General features: G+C 34.7%; 1 protein-coding gene and 1 non-coding gene across 4 annotated transcripts in view; both read right to left on the bottom strand.

Annotated features, from left to right (window-relative positions):
* The window catches only part of CAPZA2 (capping actin protein of muscle Z-line subunit alpha 2), a 107,707-nt gene that overhangs the window by 66,743 nt on the left and 25,850 nt on the right, over positions 1 to 15,114 (bottom strand). The window lies entirely within an intron of this gene.
* On the bottom strand, positions 4,939 to 5,075 carry LOC118620588. The gene has a single exon (XR_004957490.1). It is a non-coding gene; the product is annotated as a small nucleolar RNA SNORA42/SNORA80 family (small nucleolar RNA).

Raw genomic sequence — 15,114 nt, 5'->3', positions numbered from 1 at the left:
AAACAACAAATAGAAAAAAATGGAGATTTGTACAAAATATTGAAACTATAAATAAACTAGTTATTTCCAGACATCCTATGTTTCCAAATCCACATACATTATTATCTGCCATTCCTGTGACTGGCAATATTTTTCAATAATAAATGTATGTAATGCCTTCTTCAACATTTCAGTAGAAAAAGACAATCGTACTTCTTTGCTTTCACATGGAGAAAGCACAAGTTTACTTGGACATAATGTCCCAGGAATATACGAAGAGTCCCACCTATTGTCCTAGATAATAAAAACTGATTTAAATAATGTTAAGTTTCCTAAATACTCCACTCTAATACTACATGTGGGTGATTTAGTTTTATGCTCTAAAAAATTACTAGACTCCCAAAAAACATAATATACCTATTACAACAGCTAGCTATAAAAAGCCATGGACATCAAAAAACAAACTCTGATTCTGTTTACCTCAGTTAAAATACTTTGATTCTAATATCTAAAAAAATGGGCTACTAATTAACCCTAACAGACTCAGAAAAATCGTATCTTTTCCTCTTCCAAAAAAAAACAAGAAAACAGAGAATTCCTGGTTTGAATAAATAATGTCACAACTGGATTCCAAATTTTTCATTAATGGCCCAGGCTCTGTAAGTCTTATTAAAATAAAATTGACCTAATCCAATTCAGTAAAACCCAGAAGGGAAATGAGCTATAAAATTGGTAAAAAAAAATAAGGAAGGGAGGGAGGGAGGGAGGGAGGGAGGGAGGGAGGAAGGAAGGAAGGAAGGAAGGAAGGAAGGAAGGAAGGAAGGAAGGAAGGAAGGAAGGAAGGAAGGAACTATCTAAAACTTCCACTCTTGTGTCCTGGCCGGTTTGGCTTAGTGGTTAGAGCGTCAGACCATAGACCAATGAGTCATGGGTTTGATTCTGAACAAGGGCACGTACCGCGGTTGCAGTTCATCCCTGGCCCTGGCTGGGTCGTGCAGGAGGCAACCAGTAGATGTGGCTCTATCACATCGATGTTTCTCTCTGTCTCTCTCTCTCCCTCCCTCCCTCCCACTCAATCTGATAATAGGTGGAAAAATATCCTCGGATGAGGAATAAAAAAAATAATAAAACTCCCACTCTGGTACACCTTAATTGTAAAAAAATTTAAGTCAAAAATATAAATCATCATAGACCTATAGGCTATTACAGTCAAGTAGCCAAAGGGCTCCTTTCCTAGATGACAGCCATTTATGCTATACACGTATTATGCAAACAAACAAAAAAATGTTCCTCATTCTATTAAATCTCCACTAAAGTTCTGGCCAGTCTGGCTCAGTGGTTAGAGTGTCAGCCTGGTGACCAAAATTTCGAAAGTTCAATTCCCGGTCAAAGCCACATACTTGGGTTGCAGGTTTCATCCCCAGCCCCAGTCAGGGTCCTGTGGGAGGCAACCAATCAATGTGTTTCTCTCATACCTATGTTTCTCTCTCCCAACTTCCTTTCCACTCTATCTAAACATCAGTGGAAAAATATTTCCTCGGGTAAGAATGAAAAAAAAAAACCTCCATGAAATTCTCATCACATCGAACACTCCTATCAGCTGATTGGCTCTTGCCTTCTGCAACTATTTTCACCTAAACTTGATGTAACCCAGCAACTCTGCTACTTTCTTTGCAGAATAAAGACATCCACAATTACGTTTTGCTTACTGACCACCTTATTATTCCTAAGAATGTTTTAGAGGAAACTCTGTTATAATACTGACTTAAGCCCTGGCTGGTTTGGCTCAGGGGTTAGAGCATCGACCTGCGGTCCAGAGAGACCCGGGTTCGGTTTCCGCTAAGGGCATGTACCTCGGTTGCGGTTTGTCCCGGGCCCTGGTTGGGTCATGTGGGTGGCAGCCACTCGATTGTGTCCCTTTCATGTCGATGTTTTTTTTTCTCTCTCTCTCTCTCCTCTTCTCTCTCCCTCCTGCTCTATCTGAACAAAAAGTGAAAAAATGTCCTTGAATGAGGATTAAAAAAAAAATACTGACTTAATATGGTTTACAAATAGATCTTTAAAGAATAAGCCAGAGCCCTGGCCAGTTTTCTCAGTGGTTAGAGCGTCGGCCTGCATACCAATGAGTCAGTCACGAGTTTGATGCCAGCCAAGGGCACTACCTTGGTTGAGGTTCGTGTGGGAGGCAGCCAGTCGATGTGGCTCTATCACATTGATGTTTCTCTTTATCTCTCTCCCTCCCTCCCATTTTATCTGATGATAAACAGAAAAGTATCCTTGGATGAGGAATAAAAATAAAAGAACATGCAGGAATATTACAGAGATGACTATTCAAAACATCCATGATGAACATAATTGAAGGTTCTTATTTACCTGAATAAAATCTGCCCAACAAGCTTAATTATTCTAATTTGAGCTTGTTAATTGGCTGAAGATCAAATAGCCAATATTTATGCTAATAGTAGCTAAGCCTTTGGTATAGCTCACAGCATTAGGATGTTGTGGAACAAGCAAGACTTCTTAATTTTCTAAGACAGCCCCCCAAAATTAAAAAAACAGGTTACAGAATTGTTACATGTCATAGAAAAATTTAAACAACTGCCAATCATCAAAATTCCAGGACATTCTAAAACTGCCACCATGGAAGCAAAAGTAAATTATTTAACCAATACTACAGTTTTACCATTCCCAAGGAAAATGTACGGAGGTTCCAGATATCCACGCCTTTATGGCTTTCGGAGATGACCCTAAACTATACTGCCTACAAACTAAAAAAAAAATACACAAATGAAAAGAAATATTCCAAAAATAAATAGATTTGCCAGGTCATTATTAAGGTATTAAAGTAAGTAAGTAAAAAAAACAAACAAAAAAAAAAACACTGTCCTCATTTTACAATATAGTTTTTACAGGGCCAAAGATGTGACTCCAAAACATCAAAAGCCCACCAAATTCTTTTACCTTCCGCCAAACTCCCCTATTCATCTTAAGAGACTTATAAATTGATATTATAAAACCAAAGTCTTAGGATCCTTGAAATGCAAATACCTGGTCTTCAAAAACTTTTATTTAAACCATCTTTTAAAATACAAATATATATTAAAAAATCTTATAGCCCTGGCCAGTTTGGCTCAGCAATTGAGCGTCCGCCTGTGGACCAGAGAGTCCCGGGTTCGGTTCCCGCTAGGGGCACATACCACAAAAAAAAAAAAAAAAAATCTTGTAAGAAATTGTAGCCATCTAAACAAATTAATTTAAGCTATTTTAGCTATTCCTTTCTAAAATTAACAAATTTGATGAGTTATTAAATATCTAAATATTTTACAATAACATAAAATGCTAAAACATTAATTGCTAAATAAGTTTTAATTAGCCTGCGTTTTGGCTTTTGTTGCAGAGGGGCTGTAAAATAAATTTGGAACTATTAATAAATGTCTATTACTTTATTACAGATGTATTTCTTAAAGGTATTTTTGTCAATGGAAAAACCTGTTTCCAAAGGTTATAAAATATATTCATAAAAGACAGTCTAAGAAATACTAAATACTTATTTTTAAATTGGAGGACTTACAGCTTTCAATTTTATTATTATTTGTTTAGTGTCTTTATTATTTTTTATTTTTTAGAGAGAGAGTGGAAGGGAGAAAGAGAGAGAAACATTGATGTGAGAGGGAAACATTGATTGGTTTCCTCCTGCACAGCCCCTACCGGGAATCAAGTCCACAACCCGGGGATATTCCCTGACCAGGAATCGAACCAAGATCTTTCAGTCCATGGGAATATGCTCAATCCATCCAGGTACACTGGCCAGCTAATTGCTTATTTTTAAAATTATCAATGAAAATTAATGTTTCTAAAAGATAAAAGTTCTAATTAAATTTAAAAATATATAACTTTAATAATAAAAAGGCTTGAGGTTATAAAATTCATTTAAAAATAAATTATTCTAAAAATAGTTATTTCTAAATAAATAAAAAGGTATATAAAAGATTATAAAAATTTATAAAAGTTTTAAGTTTATAAAGAAAGAAAAACCAGTCTGACTCTCTCCTATTACTTAATTCCTTAAATTGGAGCCAAGACTTTTTTTAAAATATTTTTTTTAGTTGATTTTTTAGAGAGAGGAAGGGAGAGAAAAAAACATTGATGTGGGAGAGAAACATAGATCAGCTGCCTCCTATACGGGATCAAGCCTGCAACCTGGGCTCTGACCAGGAATTGAACAGGGACCTCCCAGTCTATGGGATGGTGCTCAATCCACTAAGCCACACCAGCCAGGCAAGACTTTCTTTATTTCTACCACTCATTCACAGACCTTAAGGCTTTTATTGAAAGTCTCAACAAATCTTCCTATTTAATCATTAGGACCTACCTTCCCCTTTCCCAGTCTTCTTACACATTATCAAGGACAAATAAAAAAAAAATTCTTACATTATTTTTCTACAAAAACTAATAATTCATATTACATATATGGCCTTTATATATATGGTCTTTATATAATATATATTCATCTGTATATTATCTGTGGTGAATTTTCAGCCTCCAGATGAGATTACTAAAATACAATATTTTATTGACCTAAAAATGTTAAATACTTATAATATATTAATATATATACTTATATAAATTAAACAAAATTCTAGTTGGGACAAAATATTTAATACTAAAACTCTAAGTTTAACAACTTTAAAAATATTACCATAAAAACACATTTATTTCACCCAGGTTTATAAAATTTATATATTAATAATTTTTTTGTTGTTGCTATTCATCCTCACCTGAGGCTATTTTTCATTAATTTTTAAATAGAGTGCTAGGAAGGGAAGGGGAGAAAGAGACATCAATGTGAGAGAGAAACATCTATTGGTTGCCTCCTGCACAGAAATGGCAGGATTTCGTTCTTTTTCTATGGATGAGTAATATTCTATTGTATATGTGTACCACTTGTCCCCCCCCCGCCACTGTACAACTCACTTCAGTGCCTACAGCCTACAGGCAGAGACCAGGCGATGGTTCAAGGCCACAGTCTGTTCTGGCATGGGACACTTAGTAGAGACCCAGGGGTATAGTCGTCCCTCGTTTATTACGGTTAATCTGTTCCAGACTCTAGTGGTTGCACCTGGTGTTGAAGAATTCCTGGAGTGCTCAAATACATAGGCCTACAGTCCATACGTACAATAATTTTATTTTTAATTGAAATACAGGGATGTATAATTGACTCAGACAACCGAGTGCGCGCTGTATCATTTTCACTGTCTTGATCAACTTTTTAATATTAAATTTGAAAAAACCGTGATAGTGAGGCTGCGAAAGTCAAAGCGCGAAGTGGCAAGGAACGACTGTATACTTCTTTTTTATTCACGTCTATTAATGAGCACTTGGGTTGCTTCCATATCTTGGTTATTATAAATAATGCTGCAATAAAAATAGGAGTACATATAGCCTTTCAAATTAGTGTTCTGGATTTCTTCAGATATATACCAAAAGGTGGAATGTGTAGTTCTATTTTAATTTTTTGAGGAACTTTCATACTATTTTCCATACAGGTTGTACCAATTTGTAATCCCACCAACAATGATTACACATGAGAATTCCATTTATTCCACATCCTGGCCAATACTTGTTTGTTGATTTGTTGATGATAGCCATTCTGACAAGTGTGAGGTGATAGATCACCGTAATTTTAATTTGCATTTCGCTGATGAGTGGTGACATTGAGAATCTATTCATATGTCTAATAACTATCTGAATGTCCTGTGTACAAATATGTGTATTCAGGTTCTCTGCCTATTGTTTACTGGATTGTTTGTTTTTTTATTAAGTTGTATGAGTTCCTCATATTTTGGATATCAACCCTTTGTTAAATTTATCATTGGCAAATATCTGCCTCCATTTATCTTGCTCTATTTTTTTTTCCCTGCGGTGTAGCTCAGTGAACTGAGTTTGGTCCCATGGACTGAGAGGTCCCAGTTCTATTTCTGGTCAGGGCATATGCCCAGGTTCCAGGCTCAATCTCCAGTGGGGGGTGTACCAGAGTCTGCCATTGAATATTTCTCTCATACCAATGTTTCTATCTCTTTCTCTCTCCCTTAAAAAAAAAAAATCAATTAAAAAATCATATGAAAAGTAAATAAATCTTATAAAATAATCCTTAGCCATCTAAACAAATCAAATCAACTTATTTTAGCTGTTTCTTAAATTAAGAAATTTAATAAAAGTTATTAAACATCTAAATATTTTACAGACATAAAATACTAAAACATTAATTGCTAAACAACTCTTAAATTCACTTGCTTTTGGCTTTTGTTGCAGAAGAACTGTAAAATAAATTTGGCACTATTAATAGATGTCCAGTAATTTATCAGAGATATATTTTTTGAAGGTATATTTGCCAACAGAAAAAAACATTTTTTCCAAAGGTTATAAAATGTATTCATAAAGTCAGTCTAGGAGATACTAATTGCTTATTTTTTAAATTACCATTGAAAATTGAGGTTTCTAAAAGTTAAAAATTTGAATTAAATTTTAAAAATATATAATTTTAATAAAAGGCATGAGGTATAAAAATTCATTTAAAAATAAATTATTCTAAAAATAGTTATTTCTAAATAAATAAAAAGGGTTATGAAAATTATAAAAAGGTATATGAAAGATTATAAAAGGCTATAAAGCCCTGACCAGTTAGGCTCTGTTGTAGAGCATTGGCCTACAGACCGAAGGGTCACAAGTCTGATTTCCAGTCAAGGGCACATACCTGGGTTGCAAGTTCAATCCCTGGCCCCAGTCGGGGTCGTGCATGAGGCAACTAGTCGATGTGTCTCTCTCTCTGGACCGAAGGCTGACACTCTAACCACTGAGCCAAACCGGCCAGGGCTGATGTCTCTCTCTCACATTGATGTTTCTCTCTCTCTCTCTTCTCCCTTCCACTCTATCTAAAAATCAATTATTAAAGAACCTGAGGTGAGGATTAACAACAACAAAAAGGCTATAAAAGTTTTAAGTTTATTAAAAAAAATAAGACCCAGTCCAATTCTCTCCTATTACTTATTTACTTAAATTGGAGCCAAGACTTTCTTTATTCCCACCACTTATTCAGAGCCCTTAAGGCTTTTATTGAAAGTCTCAACAACTCTTCCTACTGAATAATTAGGATATTCCCTCCTCTCCTTTTCTAGTCTTCTTAAACATTATCAAGGACAAATAAAAAAAAATTCTTATACTTTCTCTACAAAAACTAAGAATTCAAATTATATATGGCCTTTATATATATGGCATATATATATATGGTCTTTATATAATATATATTCATTTGTACATTATGTATGGTGAATTTTCAGCCTCCAGATGACATTACTGAAATATAATCTTCAACTGACCCCTAAAAATTAAACACTTATATAAATTAAACAAAATTCTAGCAGGGACAAAATATTTAATATTAAAACTATTTTTAAGTTTAATAACTTTAAAATTATTTTCACAAAAATATGTTTATTTCCCTAGGTATAAAACATTTATATATTAATAACCTTTTTTGTTGTTGTTAATCCTTACCTGAGGATCTTTTTCCACTAATTTAAACTTATCATTCGGTTGCCTCCCACACGACCTCAACTGAGGGCCGGGGATCAAATCTGCAATCCATACGTGCCCTTGACCAAGAATCAGACCCGAGATCCTTGGGTGCACGGGCCAATTCTATGCCACTGAGCCAAACTGGCCAAGGCTATATTATAATCTTTTAATTAAGTTTGTTTGACAACCTTCTCAAAGTTTAAATTTTAAGAAACTTTTTAAACCAAGAAATGACTTCAAATTATTCCAATGGGCTTATTGGAAGTGTGTACTGAGTATTGCAAATAATTTATAAACTCCTAATGTCTGAACTATTACTGCCCATAGGGAATTTTCATTTTGGGCTTGCCCAGAGTCACTGACAGGACACTTGTTACCTTTTACTTTTCATCCTATCCCAGGTTTCCCAGCTTTACTTTCTCCCATCTCCTTTATCTATCACCAATAGATTTTATGTCACCCACTTGCATCTGCTCTTTTAATTATAATATATAAAATAAAATACAAAACTGCCACTCTCTGGAACATTATCTTAATCTATTGAGATTTTACTTCCCAGTAAATTGTCAACAATTTGGCTCAAATAAACTCACAAAAATTCTCTATAAATTTAAGTTTTCTTACATTGACAGTTCCAAACAACTGTTTATAAAATAACAAGGAAAGCAGATATTATGACTATATGACTAATGACTACGAAACTGAAAATTAAAAACATTTTTTAGAATGAGCTTTGCTATATTAGCTTATCTGCACAAAAAGAAATGCCTTCCTTCTTTTTTTTTTTTTTTTTTTTTATCCTCACCCGAGGACATTTTTGCATTTTTTTGTTCAGACAGAGCGGGAGGGAGAGAGAGGAAGAGAGAGAGAGAGAGAGAGAAACATCGATGTGAAAGAGACACATCGAGTGGTTGCCACCCGCACGACCAACCAGGGCCGGGGACAAACTGCAACCAGGTACGTGCCCTTAGCGGGAACCGAACTCAGGTCTCTCTGTACCGCAGGCCGACGCTCTAACCGCCGAGCCAAACTGGCCAGGGCAGAAATGCCTTCCTTCTTGTTCCCCTTCCCTTTCTCATTAATAACCCCTTGCCTTAGTCTCCTAACTGCAGTACTATTTGGGTTACTGCCTGAATCAGTGTATCTCAAATAGCTATTCTTCTTTTTAAATCTCAAATAAATGCTTGTTGCCTCTCAGTTTGGACTTTTATTTTTAGGTTAGCACAAGTCACAGACCAAAATCTCTCATGAAAAAAAGTATTTATAAGAAAGCCTATAGCTAACATCATCCTTAATGGTCAAAGACCGAAGGCTTTCCCCCTAAAAACAGGAACAAGACAAGCATGTCTGTTTTCACCATTCCTACTCAATATCCTACTGAGGTCTTAATGCAATAAGATAAGAAAAAGAAATGAAAGGAATTTTATAAATGAAACTTTCTATTTGCAGACAAGATTGCTCACAATAAAAAAATCCCAAGGGATCTTATCTATAAAATACTTAGGTATAAATCTAACAAATATGTGCAGGGCTAGTATGCTGAAAACTACACAAAACAATGATGAAAGAAATCAAAGGGCTAAATAAATGGAGGGATATTATATGTTCATGGGTTGGAAGACTCAATATCATGAAGATATTTTTCCCCAAACTATTCTACAGTCAATGAAGTCCCAATCAAAATTCCAGAATTTTTTTATATGCACTAAAAAGCTGATTCTAGCATTTAGATGTTTTATACATTATTATTCCATGTTTAAAGAATGCAATAAATGCAGATTATTTTGGCCATGTATTAAAAACACCCCTTCTGCTCAAATGCAAGCAAGATGAAAAAAAAAATCACTCGTGTCCAAAATGACCACAAATACACACATGACACCATTCTATTAAAAAAATAAAATCTTGGTTAGGAAAGAAATAAAAGAGGAAACAAACTACATGTTACTTCATGCTCTTAATAGTAAATGCAAAGTAGTAAAAGCAAATAAACTAGAATAGTCAAAACAATTTTGAAAAAGAACAAAGTTGAAGAATTCATACCACCTGATTGCAAAACTTAATATAAAGCTAGTTATTAAGATAGTGTGGTATTGTTGACAGGACAGAAAATCAATGGAACAGGACTGAGTCAAAAACATACCTATATATACATGTCCAAATGATTTTTGACGAGTAAAGGTAATTCAATAGAGAAAAGATATCTTTTCAACAGTGATACTCGAACTGTGGTAAGCAGTAAGACAGGCATGAGCAGAGCAAGATAACAGGTCAGGTACATAATGTCACCAGGGCAGAAAGTCCTGGACACCTAGCAAGGGGCAGAACTGGGACAGCAAGTACTGGAAATATTAATGTTAACTAGGACCTTGCCCTAAGGCAGTTTCCTCCCATAGATGGTCTCAGGTCATGTGGGTTAGATCCTCCCCCTGATCTTTTCCCTTTCCCCCTGGATTGTAGTTAGTCATGTGGAATGACCCCCTTCCCCTCCCCCCCACCACACACCCTCCTCAGAGAAAAATAAGGTGGCTGACAAAAAGCCCTATCTGACTTCCGTACAAGGACAGGAGACAACAGGACAGGTCCCAAAAGGTAGCCTCGGAGTATACTCTCACTTTGCTTGCTGAATAAACTTTCTCTAGTGAGTTTAAGTCTTGGCTCTGAATTCTTCCTTAGCCAGAACTCAAGAATGGAGGTCAATTCTGCCATTTACAAAACAATTAGGCATTCAAGAGGAAAAAATGTACCTAAATCTAAATCTCACACCTTATTAAAAAATTACTTCAAAATTGATCACAACTTGCTCTGGCCCAGTGGCTCAGTTGGTTGGAGCATTGTCCCAGACACCAAAAGATCACATGTTCAATTCCCAGTGGGGGTAGCTCATACATACCTAGGTTTTGGGTTCCATCTCTGGTAGGGGCATGTGAAGGAGGTGACCAATTGATGTTTCTCTCTCTCTCAAAAAAAAATGTCAATGAATATATCTTTGGGTGAGTATTTAAAAAAATAATAAAACACATGAAAAAACAACAAATGGATTACAGATCTAAATATAAAACATAAACTTAAAAAATACTAAAAAGAAAACAAGAAAATCATGGTCTGGGATTCGGCAAAGTCCTTAGACCTGTTATTAAAAACATGATCCATTTAAAAAAAATTGAACCCTGGCCCGTGTGGCTCAGTTGGTTGGGCCTCCTTCCGTGCACCAAAAGGTTCCCATTCTATCCTGCCAGGGCACATGTCCAGGTTTTGGGCTCAATCCCCAGTAGGGGATGTGCAGGAGACAGCTGAATCATGTTTCTCTCCCCCCACCCTTCCTCTCTCTATAAAAATCAATAAAGAAATTTAAAATTAATAAATTGGACTTCATTGAAATTAAAAACTTTTGCTCTGTTAAAGACACTGTTCAGGACCCTGGCTTGGTTCAGTGGTTATTAGAGTGTCTGCTTGCGGACCAAAGAGTCTCGGGTTTGATTCTGGTCAAGGGCACGTACCTCAGTTGCAGTCTGTCCCTGGCCCTGGTCGAGGTTGTGCAGGAGGCAACCAATTGATGTTTCTCTCTCTCTTCCTCCCCTTCCCCCCACTCTATCTGAAGATCAATAGAAAAATATCCTGAGGTGAGGATTTAAAAAAAAAAGATACTGTTCAGGGAATGAAAAGCTACAAAATGGAGAAAATAGTAGCAAACCACATATCCAACAAAGGATTTGTATCCAGAATATATATTGTCAAAACTGAACAGTTAAGAAAACAGTAATCAAAAGACTAGAATAGACACTTCAACAGAGAGGATATACAGAAGACAGATAAATGCATAAAGGGATGTGCAATATTATTGATTAGAGAAATGAATATTAAAATCATGAGATACTATTACATACTTAATAGAATGGCTAAAATAAAAAAGATTGATAATATCAAGTGCAATCATGATACAAAACAACTGGAACAGTCCAGTGAATTACTAGATATATTCCAAGGCTCACTGCTAATCAGTAGAAAACAATTTGACAATTTCTTATAAAGTTACGCACACAAATATGACACAATAATCCCACTCCTAGGTATGTACCCTAAAGAAATGCAAATCTATGTTCACACAAAAATCTATTAACAATTGCTCAAAACTGAAAACAATTCACAATTAAATGTCTACAAAAGGGTATATGAATAAATAAATGATGTTGTTTCCACACAACGGAATACTACTCAGCAATGAAAAGGAACAAATTATGAATACAAGCAACAATTTGGATGAATCTCAAAAGCTTTGTGCCGAATGAAAGAAACCAGACTTAAAAGGTTACATAGTATGGAGAACAAACAGATCAATGGTTGCCAGGGGCTGGGCCAAGGGGTGGGGAGGGTGTGGATACCACGGGAGAAATGAGGAGAAGAAAATAAGGAAGTCTTTTGGGATAATGGAATTGTATGACAGCTAGATTTTGGTAGTTAACATGAATTTATACACAGTTGCAAGTCATCAGAAAAAAGGGAGGGGTGTACCCTTAACTATATGTTAATTAAAAAAAAATTTTTTTCCACATTATTTTCTAAAATATATAAGAGGACTATTAAAATCAAAAGGCAAAATATGAATAATTAATTTTAAGAAGGCAAGGGTGGAGTATGGTATGAAAGATAGTGCATGCTGAACATACATTGGAATCTATTATGATTATGAAAATGTTTTAATTCCCCTCCCTCCTCCTAGGGAGGTAAGGAGTTGTTAGAAAGCATTTAAAACAAAGTCTTAATCACCACCTCAGGCAACAAACAAATTCATCAGAAGGTTACCACAATTTTTATCAAATATTACTTTTGAAAAGTTTTCCAATTTTGAGGTATTTGTTTTTAACTCTTAATAACTTACACATTACCTATAAAACTGCGCAACAATGTACTGATACAAATCAATCTATCATCTATCTCTATCTATCTATCTATCTATCTATCTATCTATCTATCTGGCATATTCAGTGATGTGATTAACTAGCTGTTGAGCTTTAAAATTTTTAGTTAATTTCCCCAAAATACAACTTGGATTACAATAGCTACGCTTGAAGTCTGGTCTCTCTGTGAATTTCACCAGATAAGAATAATTTGATTTTTAGATTTCTCAGGTGCTAGAGAAAAGAAAGGGTATCTAGCATGGCAAAGGCTTCCTAAAAAATTGTTCTATTATGAAGATATTTTCTAAGCATTTATATAGACTCAACATTCCCCTCCAACCACTCTTCCTAGTTGACCTTTTTTTAATTTTAAAAATTATTTACTCTAGCTCATTTCTAAACCCAAGAAAGAAAAAAGTTTAAACAAGTTAAGAAGAGGTCCCAAGAGTAAAATTAATTTCTGAAAATAATTGAAAATATATTTCCTCAAATTTTCTCTAACACACAAGGAACTATACTCTATTTACCCCTAGGAATATTATAGTTTTTTTCTGGAAGAGCCCAGTGAAGTATTAGATACATTTCTAGGCCTGTTGCTGAATCTTCTTCACCACCTTCCTCCACATATTATTTGAAATGAAGTCCTTCTAAATTGAATTCAGATTCAAGAAAGAATTATTACTTTTATTGTACTTCTGAACTGCGATTCTAGATTGAGATGGGGGCACTTTGACTTTGTTGGGAAGGTGTGGCTAGATGGGAGATTAAGCTAGTCAACAGCAGCTGACAGGTGTACTTCCTAACAACTGCACCAAGAAGTACAGTTTTGAAAAGTTAATCTATTAATGTAGCGCTTAATGTATTAACCTTGGCTAAAAGCTGTAAAAGCGCCCCACCATACACACACACACACACACACACACACACACACATATACATATTTTTTTTCTCTTTTTCCCTTTCTCTTGGATCCAAACATTATTTTGTTTAAAATATATAAAAGATAAACATAGTATAAAAGGTATGTGCCATTCTGTTGCTTCTTATAAAAGACTAGATACCACAAGTTACTTATACAGAAGATAAAACCATATTCAAAAGAATATCCAAAATACTAGTATATGTTAGCTCTAAGAAAAAGTAATTTCTTCCCATCAACTGAGGTTACATAAAAGTATTTAGAGTCAAACTTTATTTTTACACTGCTTTTCTTATGGGCTTAAAAAAAACATTCTACAATTCAAGCAACAAATTAAATAATGATAGTAATAGATAGTAACGCATAGATTATAAATTTAAGAGCCCATGAATCCATACTGACATAAATGTATGAACAAATGTGGGGAAAGGAAAAAAGCTCTTCATTATAAAATTTCAACTAATAAATCTAGAAGAAATTATTTAATTAGAAATTCACCTTGAGTGACTACCACAGTAATTGTTGAAGACAAAAATCATCTATGGATGCTAAAATGAGAGGGTAAAAGTATGACAAAACAACAGTAGCATGTTTACAAGATCTGAAAATATTTTTCCACAAGATACTTAATTATAAAGGAATAAACAGTTAATTTTACATTGAGGAAACACAACACATACCACCTTCACTAAATGATCAAAGTTATCATTAAGTGACAGGAAACACTGACATTATGTGCCTCTTAATAGGATATATACTGAGGATACAACATCACTTGTACAATACTTCTGCCAAAAATTCATAGGCTGAATCTAATCATGAGGAAATATCAAACAAACTGAAACTGAGAGGCAGTGTACAAAGTAACTAGTCTGAGTTCTTTCAAAGTGTTAAGGTCTTGAAAGACAAAGTTGAGAAATCATTCTAGATTAAAGACTAAAGAGACATTACAACAAAATTCAATGTGATCCTGAACAGAATCCTGGACTAGCAATTGGTGAAATTTAAACAGGGTCGGTAGAACACAGCAGTATTGCATCAATTTTTAATGTCTTGATTTTGATAATTATACTGTGATTATGTAAGAGAAATCCCTAAACAGTGAAATATTTGTAGAGTGGGATAAAAAATGTTCTTCTCTACTCTGTGGTTGTGAGGATTTTCTCTTATATTTTTTCTAACTTTAAAGTTTTGTTCTTTGCATTTAAATCTTTAATTGACTTAGGATCAATTATTGTGTATGGTGTGGGATGGAGATAGATTTTTTATTACAGTCTTATTGATAAATAAAACAACCTAATACTATTTGTTAAAATGTACCTCTTTTCGCCATTGGACCAAAAATAAATTCATTATTTAAAAAAAGAAAAATTATATTGCCCAGCTGGTGCGTCTCAGTGGTTGAACATTGACCCATGCAGCAAGAGGGCCCTGGTTCAATTCCTGGTCAGTGCACATGGCTGGGTTGTGGGCTCAATTCCCAGTGCGGGATGGGCAGGAGGAAGCCGATCAATGTCCTTTCCACTGATGTTTCTATCCCTCTCCCTTCCTCTCTCTCCAAAATCAATGAGTAAAATTTAAAATGAAAGAAAAAGTATGATATATTTAGAACTATTTTTAAAATGTGATGGACATTTTTTATTTTTAAATTTCAGTCAGGAATAAGCAAAACATCTGATACACTATAATAAATTCCAAAAATCCTTCTGAAAGTGTCTAATGAAGTTAGCAGTCATCATTCAG

Source organism: Molossus molossus, unplaced genomic scaffold (genome assembly GCF_014108415.1).
Source record: "Molossus molossus isolate mMolMol1 unplaced genomic scaffold, mMolMol1.p scaffold_m16_p_7, whole genome shotgun sequence".
Classification (NCBI taxonomy): Eukaryota; Metazoa; Chordata; class Mammalia; order Chiroptera; family Molossidae; genus Molossus; species Molossus molossus.
The sequence above is the reverse complement of the archived record's forward strand: the minus strand, read 5'-3'. Positions and strand labels throughout refer to the sequence as shown.